The sequence below is a fragment of the Talpa occidentalis genome, unplaced genomic scaffold, assembly GCF_014898055.3.
Source record: "Talpa occidentalis isolate TD23 unplaced genomic scaffold, MPIMG_talOcc4v2.1 talOcc4.8, whole genome shotgun sequence".
NCBI classification, from domain to species: domain Eukaryota; kingdom Metazoa; phylum Chordata; class Mammalia; order Eulipotyphla; family Talpidae; genus Talpa; species Talpa occidentalis.
In genome coordinates, this window is record NW_023605194.1 from 27,541,260 (window position 1) to 27,560,285 (window position 19,026).

General features: G+C 41.6%; 1 long non-coding RNA gene across 1 annotated transcript in view; it reads right to left on the reverse strand.

Moving 5' to 3' along the window:
* The window catches only part of LOC129145018 (uncharacterized), a 155,449-nt gene extending 141,731 nt beyond the window's left edge, over positions 1-13,718 (reverse strand). The window contains exons 1-2 of the long non-coding RNA XR_008549993.1: positions 13,608-13,718; positions 11,382-11,608 (exon numbers count right to left, since the gene is read on the reverse strand). This is a non-coding gene — a long non-coding RNA (uncharacterized LOC129145018). The remainder of the gene's footprint in view (positions 1-11,381; positions 11,609-13,607) is intronic.
* Positions 13,719-19,026: the final 5,308 nt, after the last annotated feature.

The window sequence follows — 19,026 nt, forward strand, 5'->3', positions numbered from 1 at the left end:
ATACAATTAGGCCAGCAACTGTACATCAGAAAGACTTAAAAATTCTATAATTGTTGACTTTTAAGAATGTAGTCTTAAAATATATGAACCACAAACCAGAATACAAAATAATGAAGAACATCACAATCTTAGTAATATTATGACACAATGCTCAATATTAAATAACTCAAGAAAACAAGCTAACTAGTAAAAATATAAAAGACTTAAATGATACATTTAGTAACCTGAACACAGAATTTCCTGTATCTAACAAGCAGAGAATACACACTGAACTTATTTTTGAATGACTACGTACATAGCCACAAAACAAACATCTAAAAGTACCAAATATTAACCATACCACATTCCCTTTCAAAATGCTATTAAATTGGAAATAAATTACAAAAATGTAACTACAAAAAAGGAATCATAGGTTTGGAAATTTAAAAACACTTTTGAATTATTAATGGTTTAAAATGGAAACAATAATGGAAATTTTAAACTATCTACACTAGAAAGATAAGGGGGAAATCATATCAAAATTATGAGAGGTAGCTAAAGCAGGTATTCAGAGAGAAAATTACAAATCTACATACACACACCTTCTTTTTATTTCAAGAAGAAGAAATAAAATAAATATTCAAAAATTTTAAATAAAAGTATCATTATTTATGGTGCTGTTTTAAAATCAAAAATAAGTAATAGGCAATTATTAAAAGAAATAAGGAAATTCACCAAGCTGTCTAATTTAAAACTAATTTTAAAAATTGGTTCCTAAGTATCTGCAACAGTGTTAGAAAACAATTTTTAGAAAGACATTATTTACAGTTATAGCAAGCATTATAAAAACCTTATAACAGAAATGTGTAGAAACTTTACAGGGAAAATATAAATTTACACTAAATAATATAAAAATATCATCTCCCATCTCCCAAGAAGGCCTAATTAGAGACATATACCGTATTTCTTGGTGGGAATACTCAATATTGTACAAATGGCAAAATTTTCCCAAATAATTTATTTAGATGTACTTCCTCTAATAATTCCAATGTGAAAAAAAAAAGAAGGAAATGGAGGCATCACACTCCCAGACTTCAAACTATACTACAAAGCCATAATCATCAAAACTGCATGGTATTGGAACAAGAACAGACATACAGACCAATGGAATCGAATAGAAAATCCAGAAATAGACCCACAGATTTATGGTCAACTAATCTTTGACAAAGGAGCAAAGACTATGCAATGGAGCAAAGAAAGTTTGTTCAATAAATGGTGCTGGGAAAACTGGGTCGCTACATGCAAAAGAATGAAGCTTGACCACTACCTCACACCATACACAAAAATCAACTCAAAATGGATTAAAGAACTAGACATAAGACCTGAAACCATAAAATACATATAAGGAAATATAGGCGAAACACTATGTGATTTGCATATCAAAGACATCTTTACAGACACATCACCCAAAGCAGTGATAGTGAAGGCAAAGATAAACAGCTGGGACTACATCAAATTAAAGAGCTTCTGCACAGCAAAAGAGACAATAACAAAAACAAAGAGAAACCCCACCAACTGGGAGAACATTTTTGCACACAACACTAATGATAAAGGACTGATCACAAAAATCTGCAAAGAGCTGATGAGACTCAGCAACAACAAAGAAAATAATCCAGTCAAAAAATGGGCAGAAGAGCTAAAAAGAAACTTCTCTGAAGAGGAAATGCAAATGGCCAACAGACATATGAAAAAATGTTCAACATCACTTGTAATCAGGGAAATGCAAATCAAAACTATCATGAGATACCATCTTACACCAGTGAGAATGGCACATATTAAAAAAACTAGCAACAGCAAATGTTGGCGAGGTTGTGGAGAAAAAGGAACTCTTCTACACTGTTGGTGGGAGTGCAAACTGGTCCAACCACTATGGAGAGCTGTGTGGAGATTTCTGGACCTACTAAACATAGAGCTTCCATATGATCCAGCAATTCCACTCCTAGGTATTTACCCAAAGGACAAAGAAACATCCATTCCAAAGAACACCTGCACCCCTATGTTTATAGCAGCACTGTTTACAATAGCTAAGCTTTGGAAACAACCCAAATGCCCAAAAATAGATGACTGGATCAAGAAGATGTGGTACATATACACCATGGAATATTACTCAGCATTCAAAAAAGATAAACACATGCAATTTGCAGCAACATGGATGGTGCTGGAAGGGATCATGCTCAGCGAAATAAGCCAAAAAGAAAAAGAAAAATACTGGATGGTCTCACTCATAGCAGGAATCTAGAAAACTTAAATAAGGGACCAGGAAAATGAATAACTATAAGAAAGTGAAAATCAAAATCAACAAAAAACTATGAACCAGAGACACTTTTTAGGGGGTGGGGGGCAGGAGGGGAGGGATTGGGGTCAGAATGGGGGGGTTGCAATTATATGGGGGAATATAAAAATAAAATTTATTATTTAAAAAAAATAAAATAAAATAAAACCCTCTCAAAAATCCTAAAAAAAAAAAATAATAATAATTCCAATGTGTTTTTTCATAGGAATTGATTAGCTAATCCTAAAATATTGGAAGGATATGGACTAATAAAAGTCAAAACCAAATTTAAGCCTATAGTTAACAATATTCTGTTGTATACTTGAAATTTGCTACCAGAGTAAGTCTTAAATGATCTCACCCTCCCCCTCCAACACCCCCCCCCACATCTTGTATCACAGTAATCATTTCACAATATACACATATATCAAGTTTCATGTTGTACATCTCAAACATACATGATGGTGTCAATTCTCTCTTAACAAAGTTGGAAAACAAAGAATGAAGGCAATCACTGCAGCAAATACTGAAACCTGCAATTAGCTATAGTCATCTTAAAATTCTAGCATGGTGTAGGAATAAACAAATGGACCAACAGGGTGGTGTAGACAATTGAGGAACTGACCTGTTTATGTGTAGGAATTTGTAAACAGAAATGGCATTTCAAACACTGGGAAAGCTGGACTATCCTAACAAGGTGCTGAAATATTTAACTTTCTACTTGGAAAAAAGATAAAATTAGATATCTTCTTCACCATATAAGCAAAAGTAAATTCCAGATGGACAAAGATTTAAATGTGAAGAGAAAAAATTTAGAATTTTTAGAAAACAATATGGGAGAATATTTTAGATGAAGAGTTAGGAACATATTTATTAAATAAAGAACAAATACCCACAAACCTCAAAAAGATTTATGAATTTGTTAAATTTAAAAAGTTATTTATAACAGAGAATAACATAAAATAAAAAGGCTATATATATACAGTTTGAGAGAAGATATTTGCAATTCAAATAATAACATCAAAATAAATAGAGAACAGTTACAAATATATACAAGAAAAAGATAAACCAGTTTTTAGAAAGGAACAAAGGATTAGAACTGGTTTCTCTCCCTATTTTCCCTCTCACAAATATATATATAAATGCATAAACAAAGCTGATAGTAAACATATACAAATGCTCAAGCTCACAACTGAAATAACACAATGCCTTTTACACTTAGCAGATTGGAAAAAAATTGAAGGCTCACAAATGATGGCTAGGAGGCAGGAAAATAGGAATGTGAATTAGTACAACTACTTGGGAGAGCAATTTATCAATATTGAGGAATGTGAAGAAGTAGCAATTCTACTTCTAGATATCTACACTAAAGAAGTCATACACAGGCAGACAAAGATTTATGATAAGCATGCTCATTGCAACAACAAAAGCAAATCACGAATTGTCCCTCAATAGGGAAATGATGGCAAACTACAGTTTAAATGAATGAACCAGGTCTACAAAATATACTGTTGAGTAAGAGAAGAAAGTTGTAAAAGAATACACGCAACATGGTGCCTTTATATAAATTATGAATGCACATGAAATGATAGTAAATGATGCTTTAGATATACAAATATTTAGTGAAGAAACCAAATGATGCATGGAAATAATACACTGATTTCAGGCAGAGGTAATTCTGCAGAGAAGGAACATGAGTGCAAGGGAAGGTGGTTTTAGGGTATATCTTTTTTGTTTTCTTTTGTTATGAGTGATCTAAAGTAAATAAGACAAAATGTCAACAGCTTTGTAATCTGGTGTTAGAATTGTCTGTTTTTTATGATCAAAATATTTCTTAATAAAAAAGTTATACAGAAATAACTTTAAAAGCTTAAAACCAGAATTCAAATCTTTTGTCTCAAAATCAATACAGCTTAACACAATAAACATTTGTGCATATCCCAGGGATAAGGAAGCTAATTGTCAGAGATGTGGTCCCAAATCCCAGGGCTATGTGTCCTAAAGGGGAGAAAAGGTACCAATCATTCCTTATTCTTTTTGGTTATTGTTTAGTAGGTGCCACTGAGGAAAACAGCTGCAGATTTTCATTTGAGCTAAATATAAATGCCACAAGGAAAGACCCATGTGAAGGGCTTTCCCCAGGGCCAAATGCTTGGCTGTCATGCTTACAGATGGCTGTCACAAGTTCCCTTTGACTGCCAAATGTCATTAGAGGTTGGTGCTGTCTTTATACATGTGGGACAGGCAGGGCCCTGCGTCTCTAGGCCATTTCACAAACTGCAGTACCGGGGTTCTGCAGAGGCCATGGTCTCCCAGGATGACCTTGGATAGTCGCTTCATTGGGATAGGAAAAGTCTTTTAAAGGAGCTCACTATGGAGAGAGTAAGATCTGTGGTTGTCAGGGATTTGGGGGCAGGGGGAATGAATAAATGGAGCACAGAATATTTCTAGGGCAGTGAAATTAGTCTGTATGATACATAATGATGGATACCTATCATTATAAAATTTGCCCAAACCCATACAACACTAAGAGCGAACCCTAATGCAAACTAAGGACTTTGGGTGATTGTGATGTATCATAGGTTTGCTAGATGTAACAGATGTGAGGGATATTGATAGTGGGAGAATTTTCACATGTGTAAAGGTAGGGGGTATATGGGAAATCTGTACTTTCTTCTCAATATTGCTTATGAACCAAAAATTGCTCTAGTCTTTGTAAAAAGGATCTCACAGTCTAGTGGGGGATACAAATAGATCAAGGTATATGGTCAATTAGAGAGCTAGAAACAATACGCTAAAAGAATTGGAGGTGGGGGGGCTCCCTGGTGGCTTAAAGTGTTAAGCACCGCACTATGAAGCAATCCGCAGCCTCTGCAGCACAAGATCAATCCCCAGCCGGCCAGGGAGCAACCCACATGGCGCAGCAGACCTTTCCTGTCTCCCCCAGTTCTCCCCTCAGCAGTGTATTTCAGTCAGTCTGCCTGTTCTGTTCCCTGCTCTATCTCTGGTGAATCCTCTCACCCCTCACATCTCTAGCCTGTACCCCAGCTTTTGTATGCATAAATAAATAAATCTTAAAAAAAATAAGAATTGGAGGTAGGAGAAGAAATGAGATCACAGAAAATTTCTTGAACCAACAGAGTTTCAGAATGCCTTATTTCTGATCAATGAGAATGTGAGGATTGCCACTCAAATTCCTATCTGTACCATCCCAAGTGTTTATTGACAGAGGATGCTTTATGGAAGTGACTCAGGAATCCATCTGCCCGTTAGTCTTAAATCACTATTCCACTCCCCTCCCTTCCCCCAAGTCATAACATAGCAGAAAATGTGATTCCAGCATATACAATACAGGTACCAGGGGTGACTAAAGACCAGAAATTGCTGGGTTGGGGTAGGAGAGGAAGGCGGGTGAAGGTGAGTGGGCGAGTAAGAGTCACAGGTAAAATGTAAGAATTACTGGTGTTTCATAATGAAGGCCTGAATGAAAACCTAGGTTCCCCAACTGAGACCAGGCTACTTGGAACAATAATGGCAAATGGATCACAAAAAAAGAAGACATGGGGACCGCCTGACTTTTGGATAAATATAAATTACAAATTGAAACCAGAATGTACATATCCCAGAGTTTGTTATAGTATTCTGTGGTAGGCTAAAGAATGGCCTGCAGAGATAGCTAGGACTAATCACCAGGATCTGCAAATGATGCCTTTCAAGGCAAAAGAGACTTTACTTGTGTGTGATTAAGTAAAGGCTATTGAGTGAGGCGATTAGCATGTATTACTCAGGTGGGCAATTCCTTGTGTAACCTGCAATGCCCTGAGCCCCTGCTTCTATTGGAATAGGAGGTTAGTTCCATTAGCTCCTTCACAACACATTTTACTGAGCTAATTATTCTGGTTACAAGGATGACAGCAAGGGTGAATTCTCTCCAATATAATCACGATTGTCCTTCTAAAGGCAGAAGGAGATGTGACACAAAAGGCAATGGAAATAGCCACTGAAGCAAGAGGCCATGCTGCTGACTTTGAAACGGAGGAAGGGGTCACTTGCCAAGGAAGGCCAGTGAGGCAGCCCATGAAGCTGAAGAGGCAAGGAACTAGATTCTCTTCGCAAAGCTCCAGAGGGAGCGCTCCCCTGTTGACACCTTGATTTTGGTCCAGTGAAGCTGATTTTGGGTTTCTGACCCACAGAGCTGTAAGCATATAAATATGTGTTGCGTTTAGCCACCCAGTTTGTTGCCATTTATTACAGCAGCCCTAGGAAACTAAGACAGATTTCTTTGGCTGTCTTGATAAAAGTCTTGATAGAAGAAGACTTCTAGAGGACTTCTGATATAGAGAAGCTGAGATCCGCTACATGACAAGAGTCAAATTCTGGTCCCAAAAAGAGTGGGGTTGGAGGGACGGGCAAGGAGTGATATTCTGAACCAAGATTTGCTTGCATGTGGCTACCTTATTGTACAGGGTGAAGGGAACAGTCCTGGGCAGAGTGCAAAGTTGCACCTTGATGCACCGAGGCCCCAGCCCATCCCACAGGGAGCCCTGAAATTGAAGTGGACCTTCAAAGATGTTCTGATTTGAGTGAAGGCTAACCCTTTTGTAGCCCACTTTGGCTACTTTGAGATGCGGGATATTCCCAGGGGATGGAACTGTAATCTTGAGAGAGGCAGCTACCTTTATCAAAGGCGATCCCTGGGGAGGGATCGCCAGCCATGGGCCATGAGTAGGCAGCACTCTTGGCAGCTGGGAGAGTGTGTGCTTGGTGGTGAGATGGGGGTCAGGGAAGTGCACCTTAGCAACTGCTGGACCCTGGGAGAGCCACCAACACAATTTTATCTGATTAAGTTCCTGAGACTGAGATGTAAGGGACATTTCTTACTGACCCTAACCTCAGGCCATTCCTTCAGAGCCACAGTCCAAGTTCTGTGTATTCTTTTAGAAGTCTGCTGACAGCAGCTCAGGGCATCTTGGGCAAAGATACTGACATAATTGTAATTGGTTTGGTCTGGAACTGAGGTTTGAAAATAAACCTCCCAATGGGCTGTTTGGAAAGCCTTCTGAGAAAACCCCTGAAAAATATCATAGCCCCTTGTGCCATTGGTCAGGATTGTTTTGGCCCGGTTTTCTGGGATTCACACTCTACCCTGGCTGACAAATGAAGCGATGTGGAAAACACAGGGAACTCAGAGCCAAATCCTGTCCCCACCATCACCCCACACCAGGCACAGCCAACTCTGGCTTCATACTCTTATGCTGAGGCTCCAGGGCAAAGTAGGATTGAAGCTGATTTTCAGGGAGCCCATCCTTTGAGAGACCCACTGTCAGAAGAACAATCTTAAACAAACTGCAGGCCTTTCATTCTGGTCTTTTGTTGCTCTAAATCCAACTGAATGGGCTTGCTGCACCCACATGCCTGCTTAAGTACTGCTCTGAGCATAATTTAGTGATGTTTTGGAGACACAGAATCATGCAGGGGCCTGGGCGCATCACTCTGAACTTATGAGCATGAGGGTCTGAGATCCTGTCCTACTTCTGATACCTCTCGACCTTGGGTGAGGCACTGTTCTCTGAACCTGCTTTCTTTCCCTTTAGACAGAGTTGAATAAAATAAGCTCTACAATTCTGTCCCATCTTAATGTTCAAGAAATCTGTGGTCCTCTTACAGACATGGAGGTTGCAGAAAATGACATGCATTTGTACAGATGCTAGCACATCCTAGAATCTGCTTTGTTTGAAGCAAATTCCTGCTATCAGATTTCTTTCAAATGGATGAATATATGAATATATCATGCTTATTTGCATTGGCTGCTTTTGCTCAAAAACAGCCACTCCATATTCACTTGTGTCACTAAAATAGAGCCCTTTCATCAGCCTGTAAACTTCCAGGGGCTTGCATATGAGTGGCCATTACATTTTTTTTTAACCCACAGGATTATTTTTGAAGTTTAGCAATATGATAGGACAAAAAGCCTGCTGTTTATTTGTCAGAATGTTTACATTGCAATGTGTGCCAGCCGTTCACCTTGTGACACTGGCAAGTCATTTAATCCCACTGGGTTGCTGATAGGGATGGTGGTGAAGGTCAGTCCTGCCTACCTCACATGCTAACTGGGAATATCAAGTGAAACCGAATTCATGAGACAACTCTGGAACCTGGAAAGTGTATCAACATTTTAAGCAATTGTTACTATTACTTTAACAGCTTCAAAGCCACACATGAGGAATCTATTCTATCAGCTACGGTTTGCTTGGAAAAACCCTTCCCTTTTCAAAGCAGAGGTTTTCCGGCAGTGTTGTTGGACTATAAACAGAGTGAGTACAAAGATTTATTTTGCCAGCTTCTGAGGCTCCCAAGAGAATGATTCCCAGCAGTAAAAGTTGCTAAAACGGTTTGTGAGGTCACCTGCTCTTAGCAACTGCAATCGGTAGACAAGGAAGTAACCCACAATCCAACCAGAAGATTAATGCTCCCAAGGGGCTTTACAGCTGCAGGGGATGATAGTTCCTGCAACCCAAAGAGTCGGGAGCCCCTGCTTCTGCATCAGAATAGGCGGTTCTGTTAGCTTCTCACAACACACTCAGTCATGTGGCTCTTTTGGCTGCAAGGATGACTGCAAAGGTGAATTCTGTCACAGTACAAAAATCACAATCCTTAAGACTTTTCTATTCCTACTGTGCAAACTATCTTCCTTCAAGAACCCAGCAGGCCCACAGAGCAGGTAGAAAGCTTTGTGCCAAGGGGCCAAGTGGAAGTCTGGCCGTCCACAGCAAGTCCACCTTTTTTCTTCTCCCAAGCTTGTCTCTCAGAGAAAAATCCACCAATGAAAGCCCATGAATCCCACACGAAGATATTTATTGCTGTAAGTGCAGCATGCTTCTGCTTCGTCGCGTTACAAACTCTTGACTCGCACTGCTCTTTGAAGAGATGACTGAGGAAGTGCAGAAAGCCAATTGAAAAGAACCTCTACAAGCCAGCGAGAAGGAAGTGCAAACCAGGCCAAGATTGGAAGGACTTACAAAAGTTCTGCTTTTACTGATTTATTTATTGAGTTTCCAGTTTCCTCTTCCTACTCTTGGGAAATAGTGATGCTCAGTGCTTCTGTTTGGATGGAAACCAGCATGGAAGGTCTGAAGTGGCCAAGCTGGAGGCTCGGTTCAGTCAGGATGGACAGGCCTCACACACAGCCAGAAGAAACTGGTGTGGGGTCAGAGTCTTCCTGGGAACACATATGTAGGGGCAACAGGTCTATGGGAACACGGTGCAGTGTTAGGTCTGAGTCCAGGGCGGCTGATTGGCAGCCCCACTCACTGTGCAACTGAGCATGACAGCTGAATGCAGAAGAGGGGCCCAGGGTGAAGGCCTGTCTTTCCTTCCTCCTGGCAGAGGTGGGCTGGCAGGCACGTGCCGCTCTCTCCTCTATGAGGCAGAGCTTTGCAGGTGCTTGTGATTACAGAGCCAGCAAGTGTTAGGTCTTCGGGGAGGTTCTTAACGGTCTGAATGTCAGTTGCTTGTGGCTTCCCATTTTTCTTCAGTAAATAACTAGAGTATCACAAAATGAAAGGTAACACATGGACCCACTTGCGCTGTCCTGTTCTGAATTTCACATACACATACACATGCACACACAGACACTCACAGAGTGTACCGCCAACCCGGGGGATTACCTGGACACACCATAACACAGACACAGCCTCATAAACCCATCCTCACGCTCCTTTCCACATAGACCTTCACGTCTCTGAGGTTAGAGGAGGCTTACACCTCTAAGAATAGAGCTTAGCTGTGTTTTCAAACATCACAGCTCATAAAGGAGCATTCATTTTGGAAAATGGGAGTAGCCAAGCTCACAGGAATTCAGGTTTGAAGTAATACAAATTTTAAAAACAGTTGATTGTTTTTTAAATTTTCCTGAGATTTGTTATGGTGTGTGATTGCGAAATAGCCCTGCCAGGGGCACTGAGGTGGATTTGCTTTCCTCACTAGTTTTTCCAGGATAAAAGTGAAATGTATAGCATGCCAGGCAGGAAGAAGCCAGTCCAGGTGGCCCTCGTTAAACTGCTCTTTCTTGCTACTGTACCAAGAATCTTGATTCAATTGTCAGCAAGACTGTCCTGCCCAGATACTTCATGCTAAAAATATCCTGCAGGGTTCTTTAAGCCATGACTTTATAAAGGCAACAAAAAAAGCCAACTGAGAATGAATGACTCCAAGTATGAAATGAGAATTATGTACACTTTGTTACGGAGTTAACCTTAACACATTTCTAGGTCCCACAAGCCACAGATCATAGGAAACATAGTTCTGGCACCAGTTTCCACATCCTTTTGATTGAAGACTTGTTTATCGACAAATGTCTTTACCCAGTACTGCTCAGATCTTTTTTCCTTTCATGGTCCCAGTTCTCATATATTTGCTGCCTTCTCCTGAGTCCCTTATCATTTACATTCTGAGCCTGTTTATATTGATGAAGAAGAGAAACTGTGATGTGTTCTCCCAATTTCTCCTGAGCATGGGAAAGTTCATTTCCCAACCTCCCTAGCTATAGGAACCTTTCACAGAGCCTGGCCAAAGAAGGGGTGATGGACATCACCTCCATGACCGCATCGAACTCAGTCATCCTTACCTCCCCCCCTCAAATAGCCACCACCTACCTGATCACGACACAGGTGAAAAATAAACCTTGACTGTGTTACTCCAGTGAGATCTGAGCACTCAGAACAGACTTTCTTACATCAAAGTTAGAAATACTTTGAAAAATTTTTAGTTTCTCTAATATGGCCCAAAGTTCAGACTTTAAGTGAATTTCTTATAAACTATATTTCCCTAGAGTTGTTCTCATCAATACAATTCCCTTTATCTGGTGTTCCTAGCATGATCTCACTGTATACAATGCTAGCATTCACTGTTCTATTCTATTGCCTGAGTTGCATTGCATGGGAGGAGTTTCAAATAACTCACAGAATTTTGATGCACACAATTTGAACAACTGTTATCCACTGTAAAAAAATCATTCTGCTCTGGTCCTTCCTGGGAAGCACTATCAAACATTCTCAAAGCTCAGACTTACCTCTTCCCATTTTGGAGAGTGAGTCACACAGACTGTAGGCAAGTCTAGAAGACATGAGTCTTCTAATATCTCCTTTGTTTGAAGATATTTTTTATGCTCAAGAGATCCCCTCTGTTCATCTTCCACATCTATGGAGCATCCAGACAAGTTCCAAATAGCAAGGCAGTCCCTGACTGTCCACAGAGTCCTCTCCAGGGTTCAGTAGGTTTAAGATCAGTTCATTTGTTCTTGAGAAGTGGAGAGAAAGAACAATAGAGATTAGTGGAGAAAGCATAAGATTAGGTTACCAATCTTGACTCTTCCACCAACAAATGGGCTCTGTTCCTCTACATCCTCACCTATATAAACTGTGCAGGAAGTAGTGCTTTCTCTTGCTAACCTGACAGAGTTCTTTCATTGTCACAGAACAGAACATATATGTAGGAATATGGGGACATTACATTGGGGAAAATATAAGGAATTATTTAAAGAAAACTCATGTATAGTCAGATAGTTGTGAATCATGGGCTGACCAAACTGACCAGAAAGGGTTACTCTTTGAAAATTCTCTTGGGGGCCATGTGATGATTTCCCCATTATAGTACACATAGAAAGTATGATGCAATGGTTTATGAGTAGGGTACCTTTCTTGCTAACTGGTCAGACTGTAGATCTTGGACAGTTTCAATGTTTACTGAAGAGCATTAGGGTTAAGTTTATTTATGTCATAAACTCTTAAAGCCTTCATTAGATAATTCCATGCCTTGGAATTTATCCTATAAGTAGATAACATGAGAAGTCACACATGTTAGGGGCTATTCACTGTTTGGGACAGCAAAAGATTAGAAGCACCTAGCTTTGCAATACTGGGGTTTGTTACTGTAAATCAACTGTGAAACATCCAAGCACTGGAAAAACAGGCAGCTAGGAAAGATGGAACACTGATACATGAATATGAAACATTCCCCAAGAAATTTTATTAAGCTAAAAGGTAAATTGCAGGACAGTATATCAAATATGATGCCATTTGTGTCAAAAAAAATTCATGTATTTCCTTGTGTAATATACAATATCCCTGGAAGAATGTCAAAATGCTAGTACTCTTGTTCGCCTCTGGAGAATAGATAGGATTGACTAGAGAACAGACTATAGAAGGGCCATTTGTGTCTTTTAAATTTAAAACCACATGAATATATTAACTGTTCAAAACAAAACAAAAAGCAAGATTAGATCCAGTTTATTGAAACATGTATTTAGGCAGGCATGTATATATGTATTTTTTGAATAATATATATGTATATGTACATATAAATATAAATGAAATTATATAATTTTCACCATTTTAATGTATGGCAAATTTATTAAGACAAAAAAGAGAGCCTCCCTGGTGGCGCAAGGGTTTAAGATGCAACCTATGAAGCTCTCTGCAGCCTCTGCTGCTCGAGTTCAATCCCTGGCCACAGAGCTACCCACATGGCGCAGCAGACCTCTTCTATATCCCCCCGCTGCTCCCCTCAGCAGTGTACTTCAGTCAATCTGCCTGTTCTGCTCCCCACTCTGTCTCTGCAGGTGGATCCTCTCACCCCCCACACCTCTTGCCTGTACCCCAGTTCTTGTATGCATAAATAACTAAATCTTTAAAAAAAAAAAGACAAAAAGAGAGGCGCCTGCATAGGTCAATGTTTGGGCCACTATAAAGCAGTATGCTAACCTGTAGATTTAGAGAAACTGTATTATCTATAAGTTCTCTGCCTGCGCTGCCCGGAAACCTTGAATCAAGTTCAATACAAGCAAGGTTGTTAGGAAAGAGGACCAGGCCTGGGGCATGTTTGGATCCTAACAAGGAGGGGCAGAGAGAGTCCCTCCTGAGGCAGCGTGGGGAAAGCATTAAACAAAAAACCACCATGGTCCACAGAGCAGCAGAGCAGCCATCCCTCCCGGTCATGTGCAGCTTAGAGGCTGGGCCAGGGTGGCTTGGCGAGGAAGTACTGTTATTGGACAGACACTGGATGCCCCCATAGGGGAGTCTCTGAAATAACTGGGAGAAGCTCTACTGGCGAAAGTGGTGGCCAAAGTGCTAGTGTGGCAATTTAATGAAAATTGCAGGCTTTAATCAGGTCATGATAAATCATTCCCCACTGTCAGTGGGTTCTCACCCTTGTACTCACGGCGCAATAGGGTTTATTAACCAACAGAAGCGTGGGAACAGGAAAGTTCCTAAGGCCCACAAGAGGCCGGCTGGCTCACCCCAGACAGTGTCCGCAGTATCCAAAACAAAGGCTGTTCGTGCAAGATGGCACCGTCCCTTCTGTGAGTCCTGGAGCCAGCGGCTCCCCGGATGACGGTGGAGGAAGATTCAACTCACGTGGCAGCCGAGGTGCTCACCGCGGCAGGTGGCTGCACCACAGCTGCCACCAACACCTGTTTGAATTCGGGCTGGCCAGTGCCAGCCACAGGACCAGAGAGCACCAGAGGCCACAGCACCAGGAGGCGGAGCTGGAGGACCAGAAGCAGGAGCCGGATACAGGCTCAGAGGGAGCCGGAAACAGGTCAGCAGCGCCCTGGGGCAGGAACTAGCGCCCCAGTCCTTTGAGAACCCAGGCCAGTGGGCACAGGCTAGTGGTGCCAGTCAGCAGGGGACACCCGCGGCAGGGCCCGAGGCAGCAGCAGGGTTAGGCTGCAGCTGGCAGCAGAGGTCTCGGAGGTCTCCGAAGGTTTCCGAAGTTCTTCCGAGGAGGACCGAATGAGTCTTCCCAGCAAGTCAGCCTCTGAAGGTCTGAATGACTCTTAGCCTTCTGGAGCTTCGGCTTATATGCCGTGCCTTTCAAATCTGACTGGCCCATTTTCGATTCCAGCTGCTGATTAGTATGGTCAAGCTCTGCTCAGATTGGTCCATTTATCAATTCTAGTGCCATTATCAAAAGGGAGGCCCTGTCTGTGCATCCAGACCCCACCAGCGCTGAAGTCAGGGCAGGTTGTCAGAGACGCTGCGCAGGGCCAAACTCTCACCCTAGTGGCCCTGAGCCAGGCTGACTGCCTGAGCTGGGGTTGGCCAGCAGACTTCATGCTCCGCAGGCCCTCACGCTCACCTAGCTCCACCGTAGCTGCAGCCACGTGGCTCCTGTTTCATTTCCTTTAGTGACTTGATCAAGCCACTGAGACCAAGCAGGTGGAATTCCCAGATTGGCCAGATATGAATCATATACCCCAAATTCTGACAGATTGGTGCCAGTTCCACCAGAGAGGTAACTAGTCCTCCCAAAAGAAAATGGGAAGAATACTGGAAAAATGGATGTGTGTCAAGTGAAACAAAAAAACCACGGTACCAATTTATATCAAAATGTTTTCATTGAAATATGTGCCCCTTATATTCTTTTTAGAACAAAATGGAATATTAATATATGGGGAATAAAATTATTATTTGTCAGTTGCTTAAGGTGCATTAAATCAGAACAAGGGGAATCAAATCACGTATATGATTCCAATACTTTATGCCTCCAGATGCTGAAGCTGTATCTCCTGTCTGCACAATGAGGAACAGGCAAGTCCCACTGGTCAGCACTGGAGCCATATTGCAGGTGCTTTCTTCCTGGTCTGTCCTTTTCCACAGCTACTGTTGTCTACCCATCCTGAACCTTCTTGGGTATGGTCATAACAGTCACTCCTTAGACAAGACTGGTGCCAGAATTCCTGTCTTCCCATTTTAGATCTAGAAGCTGATCTGTCATCCACTTGTCTCTGTGTACCTTTCATCTCATCTTTTATGAACTGATTTTGTAAAATCAGTAAAAGTGGTGCAATTCTCAGATCTTAAGGGGATGCTGAACCTACTTAATATTTGCAAGTAAAACCAAAGGACCCTTCTTTTCACAAAATGCTGTGCGCAAGGGATGGTGGTGGCAGGGGAAGCAGGAGGCATGCCTTTCGTTGGTGGTGGGGCAGAAGTTGCCATGAAATGGTTCAGAGCCTCAGGTGGGGAGTGGCAGAGACAAACCACTTACACTGGTTGTTCCGGTGCTCTCAGCATAAAAGTGTCACTCAAGCAGCTTCTCAGGAAATCATGGAGAAGGCATTGTAATTTCTCAGGGATCAACATGTCCTTGGATTCCTAAGGAAGCATGCAGCTTGAATAAACTAACATTTTGTAATAATCCATGTTAAGGTTAACTGAACCTCTACTTTTATTTTTTTTTAAAGATTTATTTATTTATGCAAACAAGAGCTGGGGTACAGGCCAGAGATGCAGGGAGTGAAAGAATTCACCAGAGACAGAGTGGGGAAAAGAACAGGCAGACTGGCTGAAATACACTGCTGAGGGGTACAGCGGGTCTGCTGTGCCATGTGGGTTGCTCCCTGGCCAGCCAGGAATCGAATCGTGCTGCAGAGGCTGCAGATTGCTTCATAGTGCAGTGCTTAACCCCTTGCACCACCAGTGAGGACCTGAACCTCCACTTTTACAAGAAGTCAGAAGCTGGATCCAGGGGGAAAATTTTTGAAAAAAAGGTGTTATCTGGGGGCTTCAGGACTATTGCTCCAGAGACAGCCCCTGAGTGGTATTCTGGGTTGACAGGGTTTGGGTGGGGCTTGTGTACTAAAAGGAAAAGGTAGGCTGGTTCTCACTCAGGTTCCATATGCAAATGAGGTTTGAGTAAGTCAGATTGCAACTAGTGCAGTAATATGCAAATCAGGTAAGGATGGAACAGTGATTGGGTGAGTTTTAACCCTGTCAGTCTGTGGCAGGTAGGCTTTATTTCAATTTCTTCTCCAAGGTGGACAGGACACCACTGTTTTGCCTGACTTGGGGGTGGGGGAAGGGTGCCTGGATGTGGCTGAGGTTGACTCTCAACAGCCTCTTGATTCTATTTCAGTTTTACCCAGATTCAAATGGCATCCATTTTATGTTTTCTTTCTTGCTTTCACCTGTTTCCTGTTCTCGCATCTAAAATTGAAAGGGGTAGAAATCAGGATAATAGGCATCCATCCGTATCACTCTATACCAGGAAGCTTCACAATTACCTGGAGTGTGGAGAGGACAAGCACTTTTTTCAGCTCAGTGAAGCCAGAGTTGTTATTTCCCAAGAAATAGGACCAACATAATCCTCCGAGGAGGCTGCATTAGGGTGGGTATTATCAGTAGAAATATAATTATCCTGCTGGCAAATAATGTGTTATTTTAGAATATTAAGGAGGAGAGTAATGGCAAACTGAAATGGAAGCTCACCTTTTCTTCCCTCCACCTCCCCCTGTTCATTTTGTGGGATCCCATCCCTGCACCCATGGAGCCAGAATTCATCATGCTCCTTCAGCTTCTACCTTCCACCCTGGAAGATCAGAGAGAACTGACTGGAGGAGAAAGAGTTGGAGCAGAAGGGAGGAACACTCTTTTCTGTGGCAAGAGGCAATTAGGAGGGGAACAAAGGCAGGAAGACAACCAGGTAATAAATCTCCTCTTCACCTCTACCCTGCAATGTTCAACTCCAGATCCTTCCGGCAATGAATGGAACTTTTTGGAAAAGAAATACATAACTGCTTCCATGTCCCACATGTATTTACTTTAGGAAAGTGGAACATGGAATGAGCCTCTGCAGCACTGTGTCCCTTGGACCACCAGAAATCTGGGATTGTCTATCTAGATAGCAACTCTGCTCCCAGCAGATTCTACTCCCAAATGGCCCCCCTAGAGTCACTCATAGTGGCAGAGAAGAAAGACTTAGCATGTTAGCAGTTTGTCTACCTATCTAGCCTCCTCCCTGGAGCTAGAATCTTCTTAAAGAAAGTTTAATTTTTATACATTCTTCTTCTTTCCCCGTGACAAAGTAACCAGACTTAATGTCTTGTGCAGAGCAAATTGTTATTAAATGGTCATTAATATTTTTGCCAAAATCAAGAAAATGATAAGCATTTCTTGGGCTTCGTATTATGTTAACAGCAGGAAAAAGTACAGTAGGTGAGAAACTGCCTTTAAAGAGTTAAACTTTAGACTAAAAGAGACTGATCACATAGGCATAAAAGAAAGCTGACAATTCTAGGCTTTACAGTGGGAAAAACTTAGAGGTTAAATACATTCCCAAGGGCACATAGCTGGAGAGTGATGGGACCTGCAGGCCAGCCCTGTCTAAACATAAAAGCACTTAGCTACTGAAGGCAGCAGGGAAGGAGTTCAGTACCATTCATCAAACTCCAGGCTCCAGCAAAAAGGTTTCTGAAAAATTAGTGTCAAAGCCTGAACTAGAATCTGGGCCTTTAACTTTGGGCTCAAATTATTGTAAGGTCTGGAAATTATTTCCTCGCCCCCACTTCCAAAAAGAAAAAAAAGGTCAAAGATGTCTGAATAATAGGCCCAGGGTTACTTTTCCTTGTTGCACGCTAACTCTTTCTCAAACCTTAACATGGTAACAGGTGTCCATTCTTTCCAGCCGGCCCTTTTTAATGATCTGTGTAAGTCAACAGTTCAACTGTCTTCAGAATCATGAAGGAGGGTCATGGGAGGCTTCTTTCAATCCTTCAGGAAGTTGACGGTCTTCAATCAACTCTCCCTTTTTTGTTAGCCAGTGTTTTAACACAATTTTTACTTATCGATAATTCTGACACCCCAATTTTACAGCAGCAAGGAAATTAGAACCATAAATAACTAAGACCCAAGACTCAGTTTCATTAGGAAAAAATCTCCCTGAGATATTTGCACTTTATAGCAGACCTTTTCATCAGTTTGCCAAACCTGCCCACACCTCCACCTCAGTGAGAGGGAAGCAATAGCCAGAGAGAAGCTGAGATATAAGATCACATGCCTGGTAGCAGAGCGGGGCAGAAGGGCTGCCCTGATTCCTGGAGGCTCTCCAAATCCCTGGAGCCTGTGCCAGTAGGGTCTGCTGCCTTCCCTGCACTTAGGTTCCCAGAGATCCCTGGGTATCCTTCTAACAAACCCACCTTTTAGTTTCAGGATCAATTTAATGGTCCTGAACAAAGACACCCTTGCTGGCCCCTCTCCATTTGTTGCTGGACCCCTTGAAAATAATGTGAGTTAGCTGACATCTTTGCCATGCTTCTCTAGCTTTAGGAGTTTACACACCTGTTTGAAGTAGTTACCTTATTTGGCTTCTATTTAATCATGACAAACTATATTTGGCTTAACTCACAACAGAATGTAACAGTAAGCCAAAGAGTAAACTACAGATATTTGTGCTCAGAAAATACTTTCTTCACTTATATATCTGAATTCTATCTCTAGCTACAAATAGTGAAGTACGAATAGCTAAAAAATTTTACTTGTTATTTATACATCAGTATATTCTGTTACCTTAGCACTTAAAAATCTGAGCTGGGAAAACCTTATGGACTAATTTAACTAATTTTACAAATCAGGAAACTGAGTCTGAGGTTAAATGTCCCATTAGGCTACTTGGCCCAGAAAAAGATATTTTAGTCCAGAATCTCCATTGCTGGTCCTGACATCAGTGGGAAACACATATTTCCACCTCTCTCTGTTGGTAGGAATTTCCTTAATTACCTTAAGTAAGGATCCCCCATCTCTGGTGTAAGTCCTTAGAGACAGCCTAGGGCTCCTTCATTGCAACAATTCATCCCATATACAATGGGATATTGTGAAGTATTGATTGAGATTTTCCCTGTTCCTGATTTTGTTTTATGCAGCAGAGATAATGCACTA